Genomic DNA, 26,853 nt, shown 5'->3' with positions numbered 1-26,853 from the left:
AGTCAAAGGATAGGTAAAAAATTATAACTCACTACAAAATAAAAGAAAGTAGTTATTTTACTTCTTCTGGTCATTTTTTCTCTGTACTAAGTCTTACAGCAGTTAATTTCAATATTCATGTTAAGGTTCAACCAGAGAGATAATTTTGAATCCTAGCCCTGTTTAATCCAGTGCTTAGTCTAGTGAAGTTTCTCTGGCTATACATTAGGATGAAATTAGAATTAAGTGCAAAATATTCATACAAATTTCTCTGCAGTGCATGGGATGAGGAAATGAAGGAGCTTGAAAAGCAAGCTACTTTCAAAAATGATAATTCTGTATGATAAGTTTTGTACTAATGTCATATACAGCCAGCAAGGAAATACTTCAAAATCGGAGGCATCACATTTCATGCTATTTCATGTCAAAGATGCATGACTGAAAAATTCCTATTAAAAACATGAAAACATGCCAAATGCAGAAAAATGAACAACTGAGCAAAAAGTGAGACAAAGTGTTACTAATGTCTGCCAACTGGTATTATTCACAAGTACCATCAATCACACATGAGCAACCTCCAAAGCTGCCCCCCCCCAGAACATGAAAACCCAGCTCACCCCTAACTTCTGGTAGTGTAGTTGTCCTGTTTGTGGTTGAGATTTCCTTTATTGTTCAGAGATTTTCTCCAGTTCTGTGCATCTATTTTAACCCTAGCCAGCCACGTTGACAAGGAAAAGGGAAGAAAAACCTATTCAATTAAAACATCTTTACTGCTATTTAGAATGCAGATGAGCCCCTCAGCAAGGAGGAAATTAGTATTTTGTGGTGAAGCATTTATATAGTTTATTCTATATTTGAACCATAATAAATTACATCCATTTTTTTACAAGAATTATAACTGACATGCTGTCAGAGCTGTACATGTACAGCCTTAGAAATATACATAATACTTTGAAAGCTGTCACATTCAGTACAGTTGTAAACATCACCCTGGGTTACCAAACTGTTATCTTTAGGTTTACTTCTTCGGGTAAACCATGGGATCTTCGCACATTTCAACCAGAAGAAAATCAATTCTCCCTCAAACAGTTGCACAGCAGCTTACCACTGGTGTTTGAACACACAGGCTTGTATTAGCTTGCATCCCAGTTTGGGGCTGTTTGCAAAGCAGCCTCACTTATGGGCTTTGAGTTAAGTCTGGGAGAGCAACAGAGTGACTCAGTGTCCTCCCTCATGTTGGCATTCTTCAATCCAAAAGTGCCACTATGGTTCTAAGTGATCCCTTCTGTGGAATATTCAGATGTGTGTACTATATTGCAATGCTGTTTCTACAGGGTTACTTTTGTAGACTCATCCTTCTGAAATACTGTGCATAAACCTGTTTTCGTAAGTCTGCTGAATTGTTTTAAAAATATTATTGGAGAATCATAATATTGGGACGGGATTCTCTAGGACGTTTCCAATTCTTCAGAAGTATCATTATTCTTAACTATGTTCTTTATGATGCTGACAAAAGCTACCTCAGATGTTACCTAATCACTGGAAATTTTTATCGTTTATTCCCTTGCATGCATTATTTTCTACTTCACAGTACAAACCAAATGCAAATAAGAGTTTCCAACTGGAAATTTTATATAATTAATTAATGAACTCAGGCATCAAATTAAGATGGTTTTAAGCAGAGTTGTGATTCAGCTTCAGCTGCAGGAAGTTAAATGACAGGTGGTTAAATGACATTGCCTCTGCATTCAGAAAAGTTCAGCCATGATCCTGCAGGGAGTTCTCTGCCTACAAACATCTGGCCCAAAGCAAACCCAAAAGCTTCAGTGGATCTCGAGATACTGCCAGGGTCCTGAAAGACTCATAGGGATGGAGAGCAGGCAAGGCTAGATGAAGCTAGCATGGGAGAAAAATGCTTTAACAGTTATTTTTATGCAAGAGGGATGTGAACTCAGGTTTTGTATCCTGAGGAGAGCCTGAAGTTTGGGCACTGATGGCTTCTGCCCATCAGGTAGAGCAGGAAGGGGCAGGTGCTGAGCCTGACAGCTCCACCCAGATGAGGCTTTTGGGTCTGACTGCAGCTATGCTTGAGACACCAGGGAGCCAAATGGTCAAAAAAACTTGGCAGAGCAAACAGATCAGCTGCCATCAAAGCTCAGCAATGATGGACCTGGGGATGTGGGTGGAATTCAGGTGCCTACACCCCATTCAGCTCTCTCCATCTTCTTTTGGGATAATCCCTTAGAGCCTGCCAACAATCTCAGGTAATGTATTTTTTTTTCTTTTTTTCCACTTCAGGTAGCAGAGGTCTACACCAGAAAACTCCTTTGATGGAGTTGGATGCTTTTCCACCACAGAGCAGGAAGATGTCTTCCGTTCTTTCTAATCTGAGCTCTGGTAGCCCCAAATACCATTGCAGTGCTGGCCTCTGTGGTACAGAGAGCTGAGGAGACCCAGGAGCACCCACCACTGTGCACAGCAACACTTATGCTGTTGTTACAGTTAATTTCCTCCTCTCTTTGAACCATCTAAATTCAGCGTGCATTATCCTCCTGCTATTTATGTAAATGTTTAGATTAGGTAATATTTTATTCTACAGTGAATGACACCATAATCCTCCTTATTCTTTTCGTTTATCATAAATATTTAGTTTGTTTTTAGCTTGTGGGACTAAACACAACATCGTTTTCATTACTGCGAAATCTTCTCCTTTTCTTCTCCTGCAAGCATTCCTGGTCCCCTGGCAGTACTCTGCCTCCCGGAACATGCTAATATTGCTTGCATTACTGCAGGATTACCACAATGAAGTATACACTTGGTATTATAATTCATAATGTTGCTTTAAAAGATTAACCACTCCCACGGCTGTGTCTGGTAATTACAGAGCAGACTTTCTTTTTTTTTAAAACAAAGAACAGCATGCACAAAATGACTGGCAAGGAGGTAAGTGTATGGGGTGTGCTTTGTTTTTCAACCTCAGAGAAAACCAGATGCAAAATTGATAAAGGAGACTGAGAGTGGGTTTTAAGCTGAAATACTTCAGTATATTAGTAATTTAACAGATTTATATAAAGGAGATGGCACTGTCAGCCCCTGGAATGTCATAGACTGATGCAATTGGCAATTGCCAGCTCAGATGACTCTCATGAACAACCCCAAAATAATTAATAGGCCTTCTGGAGTTTTCCAGGCAAGTGAGTATGCTGGTGAAAGAGCAATAGTTAGTTTAGCCTGTCAAGGTTCATTCTTTTTCAAAACTCCAGTCCTCCCTTGATGCCCTCTAATGGTTTTTTGAAACACCAAAATGTTTTTGCGTGAACAACATTACCCATTGTGCTTTAGTTAAATGCATTTCGATGTCAGACATACTCCTGGCTCAAAAATGGCTGTTCCCTACCCCTTCCTGGGGGGATTTCCAGGGAGGGCAGACAGATTGACTTTAATTGGCCAAAGACATGGGATGGGTTTTTAATGCAATAAACTGATCGAGTGTGCAAAGTCACATTAATATGTGGAAACTTGGTCAGCTTTTATTAAGGGATCAGGAAATGCTTTAATTGCTGAGTGACAAGAGCACTTGTTTGTTTAATTGCTTGTTTGTGTTTGTTTTAAAGCCTTGGGGGACATGGTAATTTGTCCCATTGTTGTTTGAAAATGTGGGTCTGGTAGCCAAACCAACAGCAAACGACAGACACTGATCTGGTACCAAGTGTTGTTTCATCAACATTTACTACATTCCCAGTTTGGAGAGGATGGCAGCCTTTGGAGCAACAAAGTGGGATTCTCCTTCCAGTCTCTTCTTGCTTGCATTGTCCAGAGCTTCCACACTGTGAGAAGGTTGGAATTCTTGTACTTGAATGAGGAGTTAGTCACTGTCTGTTAAATGAAAGTAGCATTTAAAGGCTGCTGCATGGTAGAGCAGCATTTAAGAGGTTGTTCTGTCTTTCACAGCTGGGGATGTAATGGTTGTACGATCCTACATAAAACTCCTAAAAGATCTCAGAGCCTGAGGCAAAGTCCATGGAAACTGTTGGTGTCTTGTTTGTTGGACTGGCCTTTGATCAGATGCTAATGCATAGCGATAGCTTTTCTATACCTTTCCTGAATGGGGTTTTAGCATGGAATTGTTCCCTGCTGTAGGACTGCAGCAGTCCTTGGGATAGATCTTTCCTGTCTGGAGCTGACCACAAGCCTCTATGGTACAATGATGCCTGGCATTCCGTGCTGGGAAGAAGTATTAGGTTTGCTGTGAATTTACATGAAAAGTCCCTAGCTAGCAATTATTCTAAATATAAAGCTTCCTGAGATCCTAATATTTCTTTCCTCTAGATTCTTACCTTACTTTGGAAGTTAAGTTTTCCATCCAGGAGAACAACCTGGAAAAGCTTTCCTTCCTGTTTTCCCTAAATTAGCCTTTTTAAATACTTTCTTGATTGAGGAAGATAGAAGGTCACTGATTAGGGTTATAACTGGCTTTCCAGATCAGCATCCAGCACTGTAGAATGCATCTACTTCTGTAGAAGGAGCCTAGGAAAAGTCGTATCAATATACATTACAGGCTTGTCATAACTCACTCATTTCCTATTTCAAACAGGAGGAAATATACTTGAACGTATCTGTTGTATCTGTCAAGACTTCTCATTTGTCAAACTATTAGTGGTCCCTCTGTCAACATAAATAAATCTGTCCATAAATCTTGACAGGTATAATCATTTGTTGCATTTGAAAGGCGAGTCTCTAACATTAGACCCCTTTTGATTCCTAACATGATTATCTTTAAAGAAAGACATTTCGGATGCCTTCTGAATCTGGCCTCTGTCAAATGATTTCTCTGCTCTCGCTGAGTTATCTACTTGCACGAAGTAAGCAAAGGCATAGTTCCTGCTGTCAGCTCTCCTGAGGACTGCGCGAATCACCAGCACTGCAGCACTGCCAAGGCCTCATCCTGCCAGTGATTATGTCCTGTTTGTCAGACCAGGCTCCTGACACACTTATTGTTCTTTACAGCTAGGTTTCTCATTCCTATTCTGAGCCATTCTTTTGGCAATAGTTGTCCTTTCTTTACTTCTGGGAAGCTATCGAAGAACATTCTTTGAAGGTGTTCCATTGGATGCTGCCGATCTTTTCACCGCTGTTGTTGCTGGCAAACAATCCATACCCATATGAGAGAATTAGTCCTCTGAAATGGCTGCTAAAATATGGGCTGGCATTACTTAAGATTGAATTCCATAAATCCAACACGTGCTTCACGAGCTCTCCCACTGCTCTGGGGCACACTGAGCAGCTCCAGCCTCCCAAGGCTCTCCTGGGAGATGTGAAGTGACCTTATTTCTATGCTTGATGGCCTAGTGATAGTAATTTTTGCCTGCCTGATGAAGTTAACAGCTATCTGGCATTCACCAAGCTGGAACATGAAGTGAGGGTCTTTGGCCAGAGCTCAGTGTCTCAGCAGACAGCTCTGGCACTCGACCCAGAACCTGGTCAGTGCATGCATACCAAAAGGCAGCCAGTGAGTCCACAGCTGTCATGGCTTCGTAACATTCCCTGCCACATGGAAAACCTAAAGCACAGGCTTTGCAAATGAAAATGAGTCAGGAGGTTGCTAGGGCTGGGTTTGTGGGAGCTGCACAGTAAAGAGGGGATCCCCAGGGAGCTCCAGCAGGAGCCAAGGTAGTTGGTATCAATGCTCCTGCAGTGTCAGGGCATGCCCAACTTATACAGCCATGGCAAATTAGCTGGTGAATGCTGGAAGAACCAGAGTCTAATGTTTTCCCTTCAGTCTTCTGACAGTGAAGTAAGGAAAGCTCTAGTGTTTTCCATAAACTGTATTTAAAGTTCTAAATCTTCCCTCTTTCAACTTTCCCCTCCTTCAAATCCTCTGTGGTTTGCTACAAGAAAGTGTTTTAATTGACAGAATTTCAACTTGTGCTCCAAAGAGACTCATTACTTCACAGATTCTTTAGCTTCCTGGGGCCTTGACATCATGGGGATATTCCTTGCTTTCTTCAGTGGTTCCTTACCACTGAAAGTAATTTTTCAATGAGCTGCAGAAGAAGCTTCTTGTACCAAAAATTTGCTTCAGACCTTATGATGGTTTGTACTGGATGTCCAGATGCAGGGTGTCAAAATTCATCTGTTATATAAGGTTTTTGTCAGACTCACAGCTCCCAATGCATTCTCTCATTAAACAGCATTTTTTTTCTATGTCGAGTCACAATTTAGGATAATATTCCACTAGACAGGCAATATGCCAGAGCCATAGGCATCTAGTTTGCTATACCCTCATGGCAGCCTGGAAGAAAAGGGAAGAGCTCAGTCTTCATTTTAAGGCGGGAATCCTGCCTTAAAGAGGTAGAGAAGAGAAGTAGTTTGTTAAGATGATGTAGTAAATCTGTTTGAATTAAAATACTTAGAAATATAGAGGCAAAGAGGACATTTGTCTATAGCCTTGCTGACAAAACTCTTGTTTTGTGAAATTTGTTGAACTCAGGGAGATAAACACATTGCTTTTATGAGTCTGCATGATATGGGGCATGTACTTAAAAAAGAATACAAGTTCATCTGAGCTGACACAGACACCCACGTGTTGATACCACTGGAGGGTCTGCAGGACTCTGCAGCCCCCAGGTGAGAGCTTCTGAGGGGCTGAATTCTGGAGGTGGATGCCTAGATTGATCTACCCATGCCTTTTGCATCTGTGCCTGTCAGTGCCCCCCGCACAACGAGCTTCCACGAGCTCCCACCACTACTGTTTCTGGTTCTCTTTCCCTGGGCCAGGAAGGGTGCTGGGCTCTACAGCTTCCTTTTCTGTTGACTGGCAAGATGGTACTTTGTCAGGTAACTGCTGTTGCCACCAACTGCAAAGCTCACTAGAGTATAATGACACCTTCTGAGCTGCTTCTTTTATGCGTTAACCTACTTGGAAACAGAGGCTCATGTGCAAATTCCCACTGTATTTTGTGAAGGCTGGAACATAAGCCAGATCTGAGCTGAATTTCCCCTTTCCAAGAGCCAGCTGAATCAAAATCCCCTGATGCAGACATCCCCAAATTTTATGGGTGCAAAAGATGTCTTGATCCAAATTTTGCAGTTTGCTCCCATCTCTGCTTAAAACATAAAATGTATGTTTTTAGGGAAAAATGATATAAACATCTTGTTCATGTTTGAGCTGAGAATGTCTTTTTTCTGTAGGCTGTCAACACAACTTCAAATGCATGCAGCCTGTCCAATCTGACAGACAATTTGCATATTTGTGGAATGCTAATGCCAAGTTACTGTATACATTTGTACATGAAAGCATTAGAAAGTTTGAAGGATTAAAGGTGGAAATGTATCCCCCTCGGCCTCGATTAGAGATCAAGACAGCACATCAATAGATGGCAGACAAATAACTGCTGCTTTGCCGTTTGGAATGGCTTAACCCAAAAATAATAAAATCCAAGCTATTTCCTAGGACATAAATAGCTGAGGGCTTTACACGTGCTAATTGCCAGAGCGTTGTTTTAGCCTTTTGAGAGTGTAATGTGAAGTCTGGCACATCCAGTGTGAGCCCTCTGACACAGTGATTGTCTTTTTGTTCTGCTCTAGCTGTGTGCCTGGACCACATCTAGAGCTCCCAGAGCCACCCCAGCCTAAGGTGTCCATGCTGATGTCTAGGGCTGAGCCTTCCTCTGTTGCTCTCAGGTCCTGGAAGGTTCTTTGAGGCCAGATGGAGGTGCTTGGCCCGTGCAGAAATGACTGAGCTTGCCATGAGGAGGGAGTCGGGAGGAGAAGCAGCAGGTGCTCAGCGGTTTTCCGTAGAAAAATGATTGCTTTGCGTGCGTCAAGATATATTTTGGAGCCTGGCTCTAGACCCAGTGATTTGAAAATGGAGACTCGGAGTCTTAAAAACAAGATATGCTAAAGAACAGTTTTGCATGGTTCCTCCCAAGGATCAAAACCTGATACTATTTATTTTACTTGTGCTAAAAAATAACCTCAATAAGATGTTCTAAGTTGGCCAATGGATATAATTTAGGCCCAGACATTGGCAGCACAGGACAGAGAATGCAGGAGCTAGTCAAATCCTTCCCCCAGTCTTTGATCCAAAACATGAATATTCCTTTGATTCAGAGAGGGTTTGGCCAGCCTTTTTCGCAAACGGTTGCACGTCTCTGCGTTTTCTGGCTGGGGGAAGTGGAAGTGGCAGAGCCTCAGATACCTGGGAACCAAGAGCTGAAAACTCTCCTGGAAACTTCTCATGGTCTAACGAAATTCCCGGGCCAGCTTCCAGCCTGAGCGGATGCAGACAATGAGCCAAAATGAACCACCAAATCTGTCGAGATTCAGCCGTCATTTACGAAAGAGGACTGGGATTTGCAAGAGAGTTTGTAGGAGCTGAACACCCAAATCTCTTTAAATCTCTGCGGGACTTTTGTTCCTCTCTTTCTTGTACTCCTTGTCTATTTATTTGAAATATTTTGAAGACCTCAGGCAGCACTCTCATTACAGACGAACCTCTCCACCAAAATTAGAAAATCACAAAGTTTTAGCTGCAGTCGCTGAAAATCTGTTATTTAACACACCTACCCAAAAAGCCCCAGGCTACACCAAAACTCTTGACCAGAGATAGCTCTATGCTGTCACAAGACAGATCTATCTTTAGGTACCCCAGTTTGAAAACTTCACCCTTAATGCGTTCAGAAAAAGTACGTTGTTGTTTTAAAGTACATTACTCAAACGCTGAGATGCCTTCCTACTGGGAGCAGCGTTACAAAGCCAAGCTCTGCCTGGATGCCTATCCAGCATGGATCTGACAATTCACATGTAGGAAAAGGCCTCTCATGCATTCATAGTTTAGATGACCTCCATATATTTGTTTAAAAAATAATTAGGCTTGCTTAGCTTTTGTACTGTTGTATTTTCCTTTTTTTTTTTTTTTTTTTTAAAGTAGCTTTTCCTGTAGCACTCCCAGGCCAGTACAATGCTGGCTTTTAAAAATGATTTGTCTGTTACCAGGCCGTTTTAAACTTTTACTTCCTAAGTCCTTGCAAACCAGCAATACAAGGAGACTAAAAAAAAAAAAATCTCCTGGGGATTGTTTTTATAGTAACAGTGAAAGCTTAAAATGTTGCAGCAGCAGCCAAATTATTTTTCTTTTAGTGGAAACAATACCAACAACTGGAGTCTATGCACAAAACGGATTAAAGCTACCCATAAAAATGACTAACAAATGAGTGCTACATTTCTTTTTATCATTTACTCTTTATAAAAAGTGACAGTTTGAAGGCTACTAATTTGGCAAGTTATTTCCCCTCTATAGTCATGGTTTCATGGTTGTTCAGTAATTAGAGGATATATAAAACATGGATGTAGACATTCTAGTGCAGTCCAACATTTTTGTGTGGTTTAAGATAAAGTCCACTTCCTTTCTTTCCAACTAATGGAAAGCAAGGTAGACATATCCAAAATTTAACTGCAGGACAAAGTTTGTTTTCAGGCAGAACTTTCAAGAATAGTCTCATGACAAAAGTCCAAGTCCTATTTGCACTCCTAAATTATCCAGAATGAAGATGTCCAAAGAAATCTATTAACCTCAGGGCATACAGGAGTGTTTTCTCCCCTGACTAAACAAATTACTTCTGGAGCACAGCTGAAATCAAACATTTAAAATATTATTAATTACTAATGCTAATTGTTGAGATTTTTTTTTCAAGTCATACATGCTCTCCATAGGTAGGTAATTACTTTTTAAAATCTACTACTAAACATGGCACTTGGTGTCTAAGCCCTCCATCACTCTTGAAAATAGCACTTATGTTTTTAAGTCACTTAGGTGGGTTTTGAAATCTTTGCCTGCTATTTCATCATGTATTTTCTGGCAGTGGCCCTTTCTATACCTGTAAGTAGTAAAAAATATATTGCTCCCTCTGAAAGCAAAGAGCTAAAAATAAAACAGGACTTGGTTTAATCAACATGAAGGCAAACTAGAAAACCATTAGAATAAATTGAAATAAGAGAGCTCAAAAGGCCTTGATGGAGAGCAAGGAAATGCTTCAAATGGGACAGGCAGCAGTTGCTGGTGTAATTGTGTGTCCATGGCTGTTGTGGTTGGGTTCCAATGGGCTGGTACAGGGATGCTTTGTGGGGCACGTGGAATGGTGAGGCATGTCCTTGGCATGTTTCTGCATGCTGGGCTCATGGCACACGGTCCTCTGTTATGTGTATGATGCAGGACCAGTTACTCCAGTAATTACTGTTTTTCCTGCCTGTTGAGATGCTGAAGGCACTGACAACATCTGATATGGTATGTGTGGATGTACTCTAAATCCAATGTGTGAGTGCTTGCCTGCTGTGTGTCAATATAATAATTAATAGATTAATGTATTACTAGTACAATCATTATATACTGTATATAATAATATATAGGTATATTATTGTAGAAGGAGATAACATATAATGTTAATATACTGATAATATATTAATATAAAAACAGTGATGTTGTAGCAGTATATTCAGAGTTTCGCAAGTCCTAGAGAAAATGAAAAATTACTTGTAGGTTGAAACCTCCCCGAAGCCTGCACTGACTAATAATTACCTACTAACTAATAATTATCTACTAATTTATACTAATATTGACCATGAGAGGTAGACCAAAAGCCCTGGTCCATGAGACTGAGATTAAGCCAATAACATTCCAAAACAAAAAATTGTCTCAATTTTAAGTACTTTTCAAAATGGTTGCCATTACTGTGAGAAATTCTGTTCCAGTGTATATAAAACATAGTGGAATAATAACATCTCATTTGATTATACAAAGTAGTTTTTTTCCTTAGTGTTTTAGTTCTCAAAATTCCCAGAATACACCACATGGAAACTGTTCACTTGAGAAATTAAGTACCGTATGTGATAAGACAGTCATGTGAAATTTTTAAGCTGTCATTAAAAATGATTATAATTAGGACAAACTATATGAAAATGCTTTAAAATTGAGACCCTGGTGAATTAAAAATTAAGGGGTATATTATGTATTATCATGTTGAAGGGCAGGGATTTACGCGTGTAACTCCCATTAACACTAATGTGAGTTGCATTCCCAAATCCCCACGCCTGGCGATGAGCATCCGCCCCCGCGTTTGTTGTCACTGAACAACCTCAGCTCTTGCTGTACTCCAACACAGTTCCTCTGCCTGCTGAGAACAAGTGGAATGGCAAGCCAGGAGTTTAAACTGTTTTCCCTCACAAATCTAGGCCCCCAGATAGAGCCAAATGTAATCCATCTAAGCAGTAGCTGCACTCCCTTGAGTAAGATTTACTTACAAAAAGTAACTGTCTCCCCTTCCCTACAGCTCCTCCTGTGTTTTCCCCCACACTTAATAAATGAGGGTTGGGCTGCAATCATTTTATTATGTCTCCTCAAAATGCAGGAAGCCAGTTGCTGGGGTGGGCTTGTAAAAGCACTTCAATCAGGAGTCTCCAAAAGGAGCTGTATCCACGGCAGCGTGGACCTCCCGCGTGAGGAGTGAGTATGTTCTGTATGGACAGTGTACACAAGTGAAACATCTCTCTTATTTGCCAGGGCCCTAGGACTGTCCAGAGCACTGAACAGGTTTGTATCCAGTGGCTACACTGGGCTTTGGGTCACACTCAGGTGAGAAATGAGCTGCTGTGGCTTGGGCTGCAAAGTGTTGCCAGTTCACTTAACTCTCAGATGCTTTCCTCATAGCCCAGAATCAGCAACTTTGTGAGTTTGCATCTTGGCTTTTGTTGGAAAAATTGTAGCCCTGTTCTTAAGAGAAAAACTTTCATTATTGTACCTTAAAGTTATTTTTTTTTTTTTAATGTAGAAGTACATCATTTTCACATGAGTGGTTGTGGAGTCCATCTTGTTGCTATCGTCATTGCATCTGCTCTTTTTACACCCCTGGATTTGGGAATGCTGACACCACTAAGGTAAGACAATTCATCTGTTACTTGGGCTTTGCTGTGAGTCTACTAATAGCACTCATCAGAAATGTCCTGTCCCACTGATTTTTACAAAAGCACCCATATTACTTCTCTTTAAAACACATTAAGAAAATGGTCATATTACCACACTATAGCTCTCAGCAAAGAAAATCCCACAGAACCACAGCTCATACCTCATACCTTTCTATGGCATTGCAAAATTGTAATTATAATAATGCACTACATTCTTAACAACATCTTTTCCCTGGGGCAAAATATATAAACCCAAATAAAATAGATATATGTAGAGGCAGTACATCTCCTATTTTATTAATTAGCACCTGAGAAAAGCATTGTGCCAAGCTAGAAAAAGCACTGATGAATTCTCAAGGAAAGTAATGAATTCCAGGTTTGTTTCTTTATTGGTACCTGTGGATTCTGTTGTATTGGTTGTTAACAGATGCAAGTGGGCAATATAACTATTACATCAGTCAATATTATAGAAACCCAGGCAGTTTCTAAGCAACAGCCCAGCACTGATTCTTCCCGGCTATTTTCTAGGATTCCCTCAGACACAGTAAGTGATGAGGAGTTGGACAATATAGTCTAATTTTGAGAAAGGGATAAAGCATGAAACTGGTGATTTTCAAAATCATATTTTTGCAGATTTCTTACCAAATCAAAAGAACTAAAACTGAAAACTGTCAAAAACATTTCAGCTCAAGAGCTGCATAAACTTTTCTATTGTTCAGGCAGCTAAAGAGACACAGCTATTTTGCTTTATACCTTGCCCACAGAAATAATGAAAATAAAGATCATAATAATAGAGCCTCTTCAGCTTGTTGGACTGAAACTGGATTTTGTGGTGTTTCCGTTTGCAAATTCACTCATCAGTTCAGCCTGAAAGTAAAACAATTTTTTGTCCTTTTTTGCATGAATTCTCTGGTCAGTCAAATCTGGCTCCTGATGGAAAAAATCATAATAAATCATAGTGTTTAAGCCACACAGTCTGTGTGTGTGTGAGCACACATAATTTTGTGTGTACATAGATAGAGAGGTGCATTTCAAAGCAATGTCACCCTCAGATGTCACTAGCTGATAGTTCCTTAGCCTACATGTTGCATATTGCAAAGATGACATCTGCTTTATATATAACTGGGGATTCAACGAGGCAGCAAAGCTGAGATCTTTTTCATTACCCATAACTTTTCAACCAGTATTCTCTCAGAATTTGGAGAACACTCTTTCCACACTTTGCTTTAGTCCAATATGGCACCCAGTGTCAACTTCAGGTTTTGAACCAGACTTCTAAGAAGGACAGTTCTCTTTCATCTCTCTATGAATAATGCCCTTTCAGAAAACAGTTTATATTTAGAATAAATAAGAACAGACATACGTGCACACCCGCACTTGTGGACCCAAATGTGCTTCCAGGAGCACAACCATGAAAAAGCAAGAAGAAAATATTGGAAACCAGATGTTCTCTGGGTTTGAATGCTCCGTTGGTTTCCATACACCATGCAAGGTTCTGGTCTGCTAAGGGAGTAGAAGCAAGTTTAATATAGGAGCTTGGAGTGCCAACAGTTTTGCCTTGCTTGGGAAGGTGGAAAGCAGGGGCTTTCTTCACTCAAGTCTGATTTTTGGAAAAAAAAAATAAACCTGATGACATTTCCAAAACAAAATTCTCTGTTGTGATATTTGAGTTAAGGGCCAAAATACTTACCCCTTTGACCAAAAAATCCCCCCCAAGTTCATTCACAAGAGCTGTGGTTGTGTTCTCTTCTTCATTGTCTTGTTGTCTGGGCTTGTCCCCTCTTTTTGTTGTGTGAGTGGCACACTGAGAGATACCAAACTCCTGGGTGCTGTGGGGTGTGTGGCTGCAGGAAGGGGAGACACCCCAGACAGCCAGGCTGTGGCTCCCACCAAGGAACTGATGCAGTGCTCAGGATTCAATGGCTTTTCTCTCTTTTCCCCACCAAGCTGTTCCTATTCTTGGGTATTAGATATTTTTCAAATAAACATTAAAAGATGGTTTGAGAAACAGACACTTTCTGCTCCCTCAAAGGGAAAGGGAAATATGCATCTCAATGAAAACTCCGTTTTCTATTAAAAACTGGTTTTGGTGAAATGAAGTCACCCAACCATACAGCTCAGTCCACACAATTTCCGTGTGTTTCCATCCATTCCTCCTTCCCCTCCCAGTCTCCAGACCATTCTCTGCCTGCCTGATACATGTTGACATGAGAATTAAATCGCTAAGAAGTATGAATGCTTTTGCTTTAACAGAAGGCCAGGTTACTATTCCTAGCATGGAAAGTTAAATGAAATCATGCTGTGAGTGAATTCCTATTGATTTCTTCAGGATTGATCAGAAACATTTGTCAAATTTTGTTTTCTTTCTGTCCTACATCTTCTTTAGACACATAGTTAAACATACTAAGGAACGTTTACATTTTTAAAATGTGTTCTAAGGTCTTTATATAAACATACATGTAATAAAAGTGACTGGTGATTTATATTTTCTATATACATTCAGATACTTTATTTTCAAAGCCAAGGTTTTAAAAAATAGGTGTCTAAATTCAGACACCTAGGTCTATCTTTACAGTCTTTGGTTGCCTGATTTTCAAACATGTTATTACTCAGAAACACTTTTTTCTTCTGTTGACTTGTCTCTTTTGGACAAAAAAATTACATTGGGCTGGTTTTCATCTATTAGAATTAGAAAAGGAAAATTAAAGATTATAAATTTTCAAAGGATGTAAAGGCATAAAGAAAAAAAAAACTAAAATTCCACACCTTTTTGCATATTTAATTGCAGAAAATGTTGTGCATTGGTACCAGGCACGTGAGTACAACCCAGCAGATTCATCCTTACTCACTGAATTTGACCTAAACCCCTTTTTTCGCAGCATTTGTCTTTTCTTCTTTAGGTTCACACCAAGGCCTCCCGTTTGAAAAATGTATGTGTGCTCCTGCACCTAATGTATATGCATATTCAGTGTGACTGCATATGGAAATGGAGCATCCATGCCAAGAGTTTTCCAGCCAAGAGGCTTTTTGCATGTGTGAGTCTGGAGGGTTGTGTGCTTTTGGGGTAATTGCGCGTGTAAATCCAGCGGGCAGTCACACGCTCAGCTATAACCTCTACAACTGCATTAATACCTTCTTTAAAACATCGAGCAAAAGCTGGTGAGAAAAATGATACCTTTTTAGACACCTGGTCCTTGAAATAATAACAGAAAACCCCTAAAAACTGATTATGGATCGTGAAATGATGTGGTTCAGCTTTCAAAACCTGCCCCTGTGTCTCCCTCATAAATGCAAGTCACTCTTACATTTAGGCACTATTAGATTTGCAGGTTTAATTGCAAGCAAATAATTTTTTGAAAGGGTAAAAATAAATTTATGCCATTCTAAAATCTAAAGAGAGAAAATTAAAATTTAAAAAATAGGAAGAAATAAATAAACATATAACAAGAAAAAGTTAGTGGAGCAGCTGTGTAAATAATACAATGTTAAAGAATAAAAGGAAACTGCCAAAGCCACTTGGGATGAGGAAGGACCCTAAAATCCCTTATTGCTGTAATGAGGTCTAGCTCATTGGTTGTGCCTTTTTTTTTTTCTGCCAGCTCCAGGTCTGCCTTAGAAAGGCATCAGAAGAAGGGAAGGAAAATTAGATTATCCCATAAAATAATCTACTACTATTTGGTAAGGGCACAGGAATAGAGAATGAAGCAATGGTTTAATACTGGGAGTAGAAGCCACATGAAGTAATCAGCTGAACATTTACTTCATTCATTAATGCAAAGCAAATGCTGAGTTGTGCAGAAGTCAATGAAAAATTTCCATGGTTTTCCTGCAGGCTTTGCTGAATGGCACCACTTGTCCACATAAGTGCTCTGAACCTCACAGCTCAGAACCACAGTGGTGCACCTGGAGCTCTGCACTTGGAATCCAGCAAGGTGAGAACGGCATCTCTAAAGTCCTGGGGGCAGGGGATCTGTGGCTTTGAATCTGGAGGGTGAGTTTTGCATTCTCCATCTGAATTTTCTAACAGCTCTCATGATTTTGAAGATAATCTAGGATTAGCAAAAAAACTGTAAATCAAGTAATGTACATGTTCTTGTTGCTTAGAATATAGAAACTATGGTTTATTCTAAGTAGAAATCTGTTGCTTGGATATGTAAGGATGCAAATTAAGTTTGTGAGACTTAACAAAGGGACAAGGTGCTAGGAATAAATTCTTAGTTAATCCTAATGGTTGTTGTTTGTCCCATATAATTTGTAAATGAATGCAAGACCTCAAAAAGGAGCCAGGGAATCTCCCTCTGCTCGTGAGCTCCACGTTTCTCTGCAGACACCCAGTGCCATGAAGCCTGTGGAGCCTGCCTGGTGCCTGCTCCATTTCCTGAGCAAGGGCCATGGGGAGAGGGAAGCCAACACAAACTGTGCTCCAGCAGGTCTGGGCTCTCAGAGTGCTTCTAAGGAAAGTCCAACTGGCAGCAGCTAAAGCTGCCGTGTGGGGCTCTGGCACTCGCCAGCTGTGCTGGGCACTGCCACAGGGCAGGAATTCAGGGCTGGTCATGCTCTCTTTAACTCTTAGCTCAGACTCTTGACCCAGTGCCTGGGCCACCTTGGTGAGCTTGCAAAGCATTTGCTGGTCCTGTCCAATCCTGCTCCCATGTGCTTGGTTCATGGCATGAGGGCTCACGCTTGCTATTTTTGCAGGATTGACTGACTGCAAGCCCACAAATTTCATCAGGGTTTTCTCTAGTTAATAGATGCCCTATTGTCATTTCTACCGTGTGCAGTTGCTGTATGATGTCAGATAACAGCTATGTGGGATTTGGGGCTCCTTTCAGTTTCCATTGCCAAATCTGAGTTCTTTCTTGACAGTTGATTTTTTGCCTTAAATTTTAGAAAATACTTTTTTAGTAGCTGTGTGACCTTATCAGACAGGAAAATGAGTGCAAATGTAATTCAATTTCTGACTGAAGTCTATCCACCTACCGATCCATCTATGATATTATTTTTCTTTTTTTCTGTCTACCTCTTCATCTTTCTAAATATGTGCATAAAGTAGTATCTATTCACTGGGGAAATGGTGGTCTTAGAATTTTATTACAACCTGACGTATCTGTTGCTGTCCCATCCTGCATCAAGGAGACCTATAAGACTTACAGAAAGATAAAACTCCTTCATGTAGTTTTTACCTCCTAATAGCAGTTCTATCATTGCAAGATCTGGCAGACAATCAAACACCACATTTTCCCAAGGGTATGTACAGCAGGCAGAGCTGAGGGAGAGATTAACAAGTCTTCTCTGGAAGGAGGGTACATCTGCAAGAGCCTTCACTGATGTGCCACTTGTAAATGCATATGAACTCTGTAATAGGTGCAGTGCTTTTGTTCAACAGCTGCAATCTTTTCATTGTACCTCTTTCGCTGAATTCAGATAAAAGCACTTCATTGTCAACAAATCTAATATCTCTTCTTGTCCCACTTGAAAGGGTCAAATGAAATTTCCCACCAGAGAATAAAAAATCCTGAAGCTCCCCAGTGAGTTTGGGTGGCAGCATGCCCAGAGAGAGGGGAGGGGAGGAGGTGGTGGCTGGGGTGCTCAACAGAGCAGTGAGGGTGAAAAGTGCTCCCCAGGCTGGCAGTCCCACAGCAGGAGAGGCAGGGAGGAGCTGTGAAATCCTGAGATCCTTCTTCCCAAGATGCCAGGGCTGATTGCCCCAGAGACTCCTGTTTAGGAGATCAGGTGAGGCTCTTTGGGGCTGCTGTCTCGTGGTGGAGGTGGTCCACAGGCAGGGATGCTCAGGCTGCAGTGGGAGCTCAGGGGAGGAGGAGACTCTTGCTGATCTCATGGTCGTGGGCAGTATTTCCAAGGTACCTGGCTCTGCAGAGAGGAAAGGAAGCTGGAGAGGGGGAGAAGCCCAAAATTCTCCTAAGTCTCTCCAGTCAAACATTGCTCAGGATGCTGGTTGGATACTCTATGACGTGTTGAGAGAAGAACTCAAAAAAAAAAAAGCTTACTTCTACAATAACAGCACCAAACCATTATAAAAATACACCTACATCTTCAGCAAAACTGCAGCATATGTTTTTGAGGCAAAGACATTTGCACCAAATGCAGAGTCTAGAGATGTCTGGCAGCTGAGGCGGGGAGCAGGTGTATATTTAGCCCTTTCAAATGTGCACTTAAGTGCATGTAAATATTTGCTAGGTCAGAGCTTCAGTGTGCTAAGAAGCCACATGTGACAATGTCCATTTCCCAGGAGCCTGTGCTTTGCACATTCTCTCAAACCTCTGCACCATCAGTGCAACGTGTTTTTACTTGTCTTGTGCTAACCCTATCTCCTTGTATCACTGTAGAGGCAGCTCCACCTCCGCTGTAGTAAGCAACTTTTCCTGACAGTGGCAGGTTGTAGGGACAGGGACACAGTCCTAGTGCAGTCCTAGTCCTGGTATCTTCCAAGGCCCAAAGCCTCAAACAAACACCTACGAAGAACTCAAAGAAAAGATGTGGTCAGAAATTAGAAATTTTAATTTCTCAAGATAAAACTATTGTGCACCTATAAGTTCCTTGGATTACTTGCATGGACTATGGAATAATAAGACCTAGAGAATTGCTGCACTGTAAACCTGGGAAAAGCCCATGGCCTGTTCAGAGCAGGGGATGGCTCAAAGTAGTGAAAGGACATGGAGTAACCCATCACCAACACCCTTTTCCCATATCAGCAAATGGACTCAGTTATGAGAATAAAAGGGGCCTTGGCTGCAAATGACTTAGGGCAGCATAAATATGTATTATGAATTTTAGGCTCAGACATAATTAAATGCCATTTGTCAGATCTATGCTTGTTTTTCATCTCATTTGAGTTTTGCAGAATGAATTAACTAACAAATGTGCCTCTGATTCTACCATAACAAATCATTTCTCAGAAAAGTTGCCTCCAAGCAGCAGTGAGAGAGTGACTGGGGGGAGTGACCTTCTGCTGTGAAGTTGTCACGTTCCAGCAGAGCCCTGAGTGGCAATGACAGCCTCAGTAATGGGGAGCCCATAGTGGCCTGGCAGTCTTGTTGATAACTTGTTAATTTATTTAGTGCAGTGGTGCAGAGGCAAAGATCTGGAGTAAAGGGTGGGGTGGGCTGAGCCTCAGGGCTGAAATATGTAAATATTCTGGTTTGGAGGAAAAAAAAATAAATTTCTTGTTCATTGTCACTAAATGAGGTTGGTGACAGGAGCCACTGGCGAGCAAATAGGCTCATGTTTGTAGCAAGGCAGCTTTCATTAAACACCTGATACAGCAAATGTATGGTCAGTGTGTGCACAGTTTGGGTAATAGAGCTCTAAGTGCTCCTCTTCTGGCCGTGTGAAAGCACTTACAGCACACCACGGGATTTTCAACCTGAGCTGAGTCATAGGATGAGAAACAAAGGGTCTGTGTGCCTTTGACAGGCAAAAGGGAGATAGGATTTAAGACCATGTGTGAAGAAATCCTTTCCTTGCAATTTAACTGTATCTTGTAGAGTTATCTCACTTTGTTCCATCATATTAAACCAAAGGTCCTTCTTAAACTTAGCAAATTACTATAGCAAATGGATGGATTTGCTAACCATGTCTTAAATTCTGTTCTGAAGTGTTAGTAACTGCTCAGGAATGGGTGTATACATCCTTTAAAGGATCTAATGTCTTTTCTAAGGGACAAGCTCCTGCAAGACCCAGATCCATTGGTAATATCATAAAAGAGATACCCCAAAATCAAAATATTTAAGTTGTTTGGAGAGTTCCAGATGTTGTCCCTAGCAGGTGGCCTCCTGCAGCTGTACTCTTCATGCTGTGTAGTTCATGAATTTATGAAAGTAGTTTGTCATAGCAGGTTAATGAAAATATGCAACAAATGCTCTAAATTGAGCTGTAGGCAAACAGGTGAGTCAAAAAAGAAAGCTGATAAGAATTGTTGTGTGTACACCTCTGCAGAATTATCCTTAAAATATCTTAAAGAAGATGAGGTAGAGAGTATTTAACAAATAATGTGGTGTCATTTGAAAAACAAATCCAGATGGTGGTGTTAGCATATCCTGTGACTTAACCATAATGCCATGTGTCTGCAGGAAAACAATAATCACCCCACTGCCCAAGCCTGCAAGCATGAATTCATACACACTGAGGAGTTTCCTTATAAATACGAGGAAAGAAACAGCAGCTGGTGGCCAGGTACCAACAGGAATACTGGTAGCAAGTGTTGGATCTCACCCATGAGCACAGCCATTCTCATGGCAGGCTGAGGAAAAGCACATTTCCCTCTTTCCCAGTGAGGAAAGAGGTGCACCAGGCTGTCTGCAGGCACCTGTCATCAGCTGTGTCCCCAGAGGTGTCCAGGGAGCTTGGGCAGCCTGCCCTCATCTTCTTCTTGCTCTTCCCAGGCCCTGAATGTGTTGCTGCAGCTGAACTGTGTCCTCCAGCTCCTGGAGTGCCCACAGGACACCTCTGCTCAGTGCATGAATGTGCACGAGGAATTTCCCCTGAACATTTATTATCCCTGGTACCACAGTCAACAGTTGGCTGGGTAACTGAGCAAATTTACTTGAACTCTTTATTTCCCAGGTCTTATTTTTCTAAGGAAGGCAATAAATCAATGACAGGAAAAGTACTCACCAGGCAGAAATTGGGTAGCTTCATGACTTAATCAGCACTGATTAATGCCGGTCGGGAATCTATCTCTGCATTTCTTTGGAATACATTTTGGAAAGTCTAGTAGTTCCTAGCAGAGTTTTGCATGAAAAATTAAATTACTTGCACATTCCTGTCTCTCCTTAACAACTCGGCTCCTTGAGGCTCGCACCATCTTTTCACGTAGGTCTGTCTGGGCGCTCCGTGGAGCAGCGCTGAAGGCAGATGGTCGCTGGGGAGCCCAGTGCCAGGTCTGGGTGACAGGAGCGGAAAGGCAAGGACAGCCACAGCCGGATGAGACACTTCTCTTCCTCCCTGGATGTAACAGGCTGGGAACGCCAGAGATGCGTCAGCCAGGGCTGGGGCTGGGGGCCGGAGCTGCGTCAGAAACAGCCCTTCTCCTGCGGGGGTGGGAGAGCAGCCCTGGCTCCCCAGGAAGGTCAAGGCCGGCCAGCAAACAACCCGGGCAAGAAACCCCCAGATGGATAAACAATCCAGACATCTGGTGAGATCCCGGCATCGCTGCAATCAGGGCGGTTTTGGCACCGGCTTTGACACTGCCAGGATTTCCCTTGTAATTAGCAGCGTGCAGCCTGTCTGGGGAGGATGTTCCCTCCGGAAAGCTGCTGGGACCAGGCTGCAAATCGACCTTAATCTCTGTGAAGCAAAGAATAACACCCAGTTAGTCTCTGGCTCCCCAAATATCAAAAGATTACTAACTGGAACTCAACGAATATTAGACGCTACTGATAACTAACTACTAATTGACTTCTAATAACTAACTGGCTTGGTTGCTGCTCAAGATTTTATAAGGGGCTCACAGTGGGGCCATGAGGGCAGCACTGGAACAGACTTGGAGCAGCCATGAGAAGGGATTCAGTATGGCAAAGGGAGCATAAACCTCAGAGCACGTGGAAGTGTCTGCATCCCCTTCGCAGCATCAGAATGTAAGGTGGGTACATATAAAACAGGCAAATTAAACCATAAATATATTATGATAAAAGGCTCAGTCTGCTAAGATTATCAACATAATAGATTTTTCAGTTTCTACACTGATCCAGGCACACAGACACATAAAATACCTCCACAATAGGGTTTTTCTTGAAAAAAAATAAATCTGTGTTGTTAAAGACCTTAGCTACCTGTATTTGAAGATCGTTGTCTGAAAAGATGAAAAACATACATTTTCATTTCATTTCAGATTAGCATGGTAAACAGCTAGATCTGTTCTTTCAAGTGGAGCATTCGGCTCCATTTGTTAGCTTTGTTGCTGATATTTCACCTCTCTTATTTACTTAACATAGTTTGACAAGAAATTCTCAGTGAGATAATATATCTACATGAAAGACAGGCTTGGGGAACAAGTCCAGGGGTTTCAGTGGGACAGAATCAATTATTTATGTCTTTGCCATTTTGGTCTGCCTTCATTCTACAGAAAGCACTCGGAAGAACTACCCAACCAGCTGCACATTTTTGGTAGATAGATACATTCTATTCTTAGGGGAAAAAAAAAAAAAAAAAAAAGGGGACATCAATCAGCATAAATGAAGATTGCACCCACTTGCGAAAAATATCAAATCCCAAGTGATGGAAGCTAACACCCTGCAAAACAACACCCTCTCCCCAGCCAGGCAGGATGGCCCCTGCTGCAGGGAGCAACCAGTACAAACAGAATTAGCAAATGTTCCTGTTGCTTTTTTGCCACACAAAATTAGACAAACTGTATAGAAGCCAACTTTATTTTTCCCAAACAGCACAGTAGAAATGATCCTTACACAGCAACCAGCTGGTGCAAGGAATTTCTGAGGCTGAAGTAAGGCAGGTGATGGAGGACACCTCCATTCTTCAATAAATATCAGAAAGGAAAATTTCTTACCCATTCTGGATAGCTCGAAAGCATAAACCAGAGCAGCCTCACCTCCAGCCCATCCAGCTCAGATCAGCAGGCAGACCCTGAAGAGACCCAAGGCACTGGAGTTCCTGTTTCAGCACCGTGTGATGGGACCATGCCAAACATCAATCCAAAGGCAGGCAGCCGTGCTGTAGCCAAGGGCTGCCAGGCTGCAGGGACAGCAGAGTGGCTCCAGTCCCTGCAGCAGCATCACAGTCAGTGATGAGGGGAAGTTTCTACAGCCCATGAGCACTTTGTCAGTCAGAGGTCAATGAGAAAGCATAAAGAATACAAAAAAAAAATAGCATAAATAAAAAAATAAGTGTGGTAGAGAAATGAAAGGGAATGGGTAGTGAATTTAAAAAATAAAGAAACCAAAGCATGCTAAAAACTTACCCAAAGTAAAAGCCAGGCCTTCATGATGTGCCTGCAGAAGCCTAGGTGAAATCTCCCCCTCACTTTGATGAGGGAGGGTCAGGTCCTTAGGAAAAAGGGTTAGCCTGGACATAATGAAAAGAAAGAATGTAGTGCAAACGAAGAAAAATAAGTGAGTGGTGCTGTACAAAAATAGTGATTTTGTAGCTACTAGGCAATATTGTCATCTCTGCACACATCCAAGGACTTAAGTGACCCACTACTCTTGCTGAGGATCTGCTCCATTAATAATAAGAAAGAGCAATTTAAACTATGGCTTTTTTCATTGTGTTTTATACAGGTTTGGGGAATATGTTATCAAAGGCTCCAATTCTGGCCAAAGTCCACAGGAATCATCACCTGTGGTCAGGCCCTGGATAGAAAGATCAGAGCTATCTTTGCGTAGCCCTACCACCAAAAACAGATCAATCAGAAGTAACTCAAAAGGAAATAGTCTACAGGGAACAGATGAAGATGCATTTAGAGGAAATAATCCCCATTCAGGATGCCATTATTAAAAGAGAGAGATAACTATCAGAGCTAAGATATGTCAGGGCAACCTCGTTGACATGGGACTGGAGAACTTCTACTGTAAAAGCAGAGAAACTAGGTCAGTGCTTTTTGAAGAGAGGAAAGCTCAGGGTGGACATCATTATTTTATACATGATTCTAAGGGGAATAGCTAGGAGAGATGTCAGAAAACTAGTGTCAAATACAAGAACAAATGGACAGGCTCTAAGAAAGGGAAATGAAGAGAAACTAAAGGAGGCTCAAGCTCAAGGGATATAAACATTTCTGTACACACTAAGCAGTTGATGCAAGGACTGGGTTACAGAAAGGGCTGCTAAGAGCAACCAATAAGGCTTTGGAAAAGGAAAAGCTTTGTGGGGCACAGCCACCTGAGAGCAGACAAATCTGTCTCTTGATCTTGTCTGTCCCTAGAATTTCCCAAGTTTCAGTCTCAAAATTACTACGAGGTTCACATACAGTAAATCTCTGTGCAAGCACAATAGATTGAAGTGAAAATTCAGTTTATCACTCAAAGATAAAACTCAGAAGAGCATTTGTCTTCTAATTCTATTAATATAAATGTAATTACAAGGGCTAATTCCAATTCAAATGTTAACTTATAAGGACTGGTGGAGGTAGCAGCCTAGAGAGAGAGATGATGCTGGAATCTCTGATTCTTATGTTTGATCAATAGTTCAGTACTAATAGACTTTATTTATTAATTGGAGCATGTGGTTTGAAAATGAGCCTAGTTTTTAGGCGGCATACTCTAACAACTAGAATATTTGCATGTTGCAGTTGTCTCTATACAAGAAAAAAAGCCTCTCTGTAGTGTTGTAACAGATAAGAATTGTCTTTATTTAAAAAAAAAAAGGCAGAATGCTAACTATGATGCTAGTGACTTCTAGAAAATGCTGTCTTAAACACAGATCAAAACAATACTCTTTGTTCTAAGTACCTGAGATGTAAACCAGTCACTAGGGGAAGGAAAAAAACAAGTAGATTGAGGTAATAGCTTGGGGCAAAGGGAATTGAAGACAGAGGAGAATCAGTGAACTGTAAAGTCTAGAGCTCTTTTAGGGCATTTTCTTATATCCTCTAAAATTTAAAGGCAGAATTTCATATGGTAGAAATAAGCATAGCTTTATTGACGCTGATGGAGCTAAGCTATGGGTCTTCTTTCCAAATAGGAATTCCACTACTTTTAAAGAAAAAAATAGGGGAAAAAAGTAGCAGAAACACAAAAGACAAAGTCCCATTGAATATGTGACAGATTCTGAGCCCTGTAAAAAGTGTAATTCCAAGCCTGTTCATTGGGAATTTTCCTTGTTTAGGCTATGGTATAGGAGTTATTATGGTAGTACGAGGTAGACAGTTGGATTAGATGATCTTGAAGGTCTCTTCCAGCCTTGATGATTCTGTAATTCTGTAATTAATTTTTTATACTGTCTTAACTTGGCCTGAAAAATGTCACAAATCTTCCTCTTTCCAATCCCATGGTTAAACAAGAGAGATTTTGAAGTGATATACGAGGAGGAAAGGGTCCGAGTGTGCTGTAGCCCTCTCTGCCTCCATTCTGTACTGTGGTAGTAGAAATGTGCCTGCACCTTCCAGATCATGAAAATCCCTGGCAATGGGATGCTCATAAAACTTTCAGAGTGTGCTCAGATCAATTCTGAACCACCAGGATGTGATGCTGAGATGAAGTGGCCCATCTCAACTACCGTTACAGCCACTGAGACATTGATGTTGACACGGAACCAAAAATTTGTCACGATGCTGGGGAAGAGCAGGGATCACAGAGTGAGTGATACTGATCAAAGCAGATGAGAGTCAGGAGTGTTTATCCAGGAGATGCAAACTCAGACACATACCACGGTGATCTGAAGCCGTCAGAGTTAATATGCTGTCGATTAACATTTGTTCAAATACAGCACCTGTCAGAGCACGTAGAGGAAAAGGGTTTTTTAGGTCAATCTGACATGTGAAGAGTGAGATGTTGTCGAGGGGAGCTAACCCTGGCTGGCTGGCAGTGGGTGCTGTATCTTCTGTGCACCTTGTCTTCTCCTAGGCACCAAACCCCAGAGGTTAATGCTCTCAGTGGACTTTGGTTTTACTCCAGTGTGCCCATTTCTCACACTATTAATAACTTTTGAATATCTGCCGTGCTAATGCGTGTGTCTTCTGGCACTGCTCTGCGAGGAAGGGGAATGCAATGCTTGTGGTTTCTGGTTGTCTGCAGCAGAGGTGACGTTGGAAAAGCCAAAGCTTAATTTTTCCTACAGCCAGAGCTCTCTACAGTTTACCAGCCAGTTGCACCCTCATGGATCAAAGCTCTCAGGAGGGAAGTGCAGCATCCTGGCAGCCCAGCAGCCTCAAGCCCCTATGCTGATGTTTGGGTAGGGCAACAGCAGCCCCAGGAATACTTACAATAGGCTCTGTACTGAAGAAAATAGCGTGGCCAGTAAGTTTTCACCTCTCACTGGGTGCTTAAAACAACATCCCATTATCAAGCAGTTGGGCACTCCCTGGGAAGATCTTTCATATCTATTTCATATACAGACTATCACAAAATATTACTTGTATTATTGTGTGTCCTTAAGCAATAGGAAAGCAGAGAATTCATATTTTAGGCAGTCCCCAATGTCATTGTTATTGTCCATGCCACGGCTGCATATCTTCACCTGAACTTTGAAAGCTCACTGCATATCAGGCAGTTTCAGAGCAAACCCGTGTTCTTAATGAGTAAATGAAGTTACTGTTACTTTAGTTTATTCTAAGTGTTGAACCCAGCATGGGATCTAACCTGGAACAGTCGTCTCAAGAATATTGCAGTGGAAAGTAGAGCGTAGGATTTAACATTGGAAATTAGAAGTTGATCCTACTTCTTATACAAAATTGAGATTGACAAAATTGAGGTTTATCTACATAAACCTTTAAACAAAGATGTGGCTCTGAATCAAAATTAGGGAACTGGAGAAATGAAATTGAGGACTTTGTGCTCTTAAAGGAAACTTGCCGAGCAAGACTGTCAGCAGCGGAGAACTAAGTGCAGACATTAATGGAGTCAGGTCTTTTTCTGGAGGTCAATTTTTAATAAATCAAGATTGTTTAAAAATTATAATTATTGATTAATTAAATTTATACTTGGAGCTTAGCCCTCTTAGTTTTGAAGAGTCTGTACACCCAATTGGTATAAATGATGAACTGAAAGAAAGGAAAAAAGTCATTATTTAATTAACTGCTATTCCAACTTGATCTAATGCTAGCAATTGTTTTGGATGTCTGTTCCCCACAAGTGTGAATAAAGGGGTTTTGACTCTCACTGCAGTCAGATTCCATAAAGCAGCCTGCCCTGTATCTGATTATAAAGAAACTGAAAAAGGGAAGGTTTGGATTAGATATCAGGATGAAATTCTTAGTTGTGAGGTTGGTGAGACACTAGTACAGGT

General features: G+C 41.3%; 1 long non-coding RNA gene across 1 annotated transcript in view; it reads left to right on the top strand.

The window, feature by feature from the left end:
• LOC146766231 (uncharacterized) overlaps positions 1 to 15,883 on the top strand; it is a 19,585-nt gene extending 3,702 nt beyond the window's left edge. Inside the window, exons 1-4 of the long non-coding RNA XR_014958046.1 lie at positions 1 to 3,816; positions 7,567 to 11,910; positions 14,838 to 14,972; positions 15,770 to 15,883. The exon at positions 1 to 3,816 is cut by the window's left edge and continues 3,702 nt beyond it. This is a non-coding gene — a long non-coding RNA (uncharacterized LOC146766231). The remainder of the gene's footprint in view (positions 3,817 to 7,566; positions 11,911 to 14,837; positions 14,973 to 15,769) is intronic.
• Positions 15,884 to 26,853: the final 10,970 nt, after the last annotated feature.

The sequence above is a fragment of the Lonchura striata genome, chromosome 12, assembly GCF_050655825.1.
Source record: "Lonchura striata isolate lonStrDom1 chromosome 12, ASM5065582v1, whole genome shotgun sequence".
Classification (NCBI taxonomy): domain Eukaryota; kingdom Metazoa; phylum Chordata; class Aves; order Passeriformes; family Estrildidae; genus Lonchura; species Lonchura striata.
The sequence above is the reverse complement of the archived record's forward strand: the minus strand, read 5'-3'. Positions and strand labels throughout refer to the sequence as shown.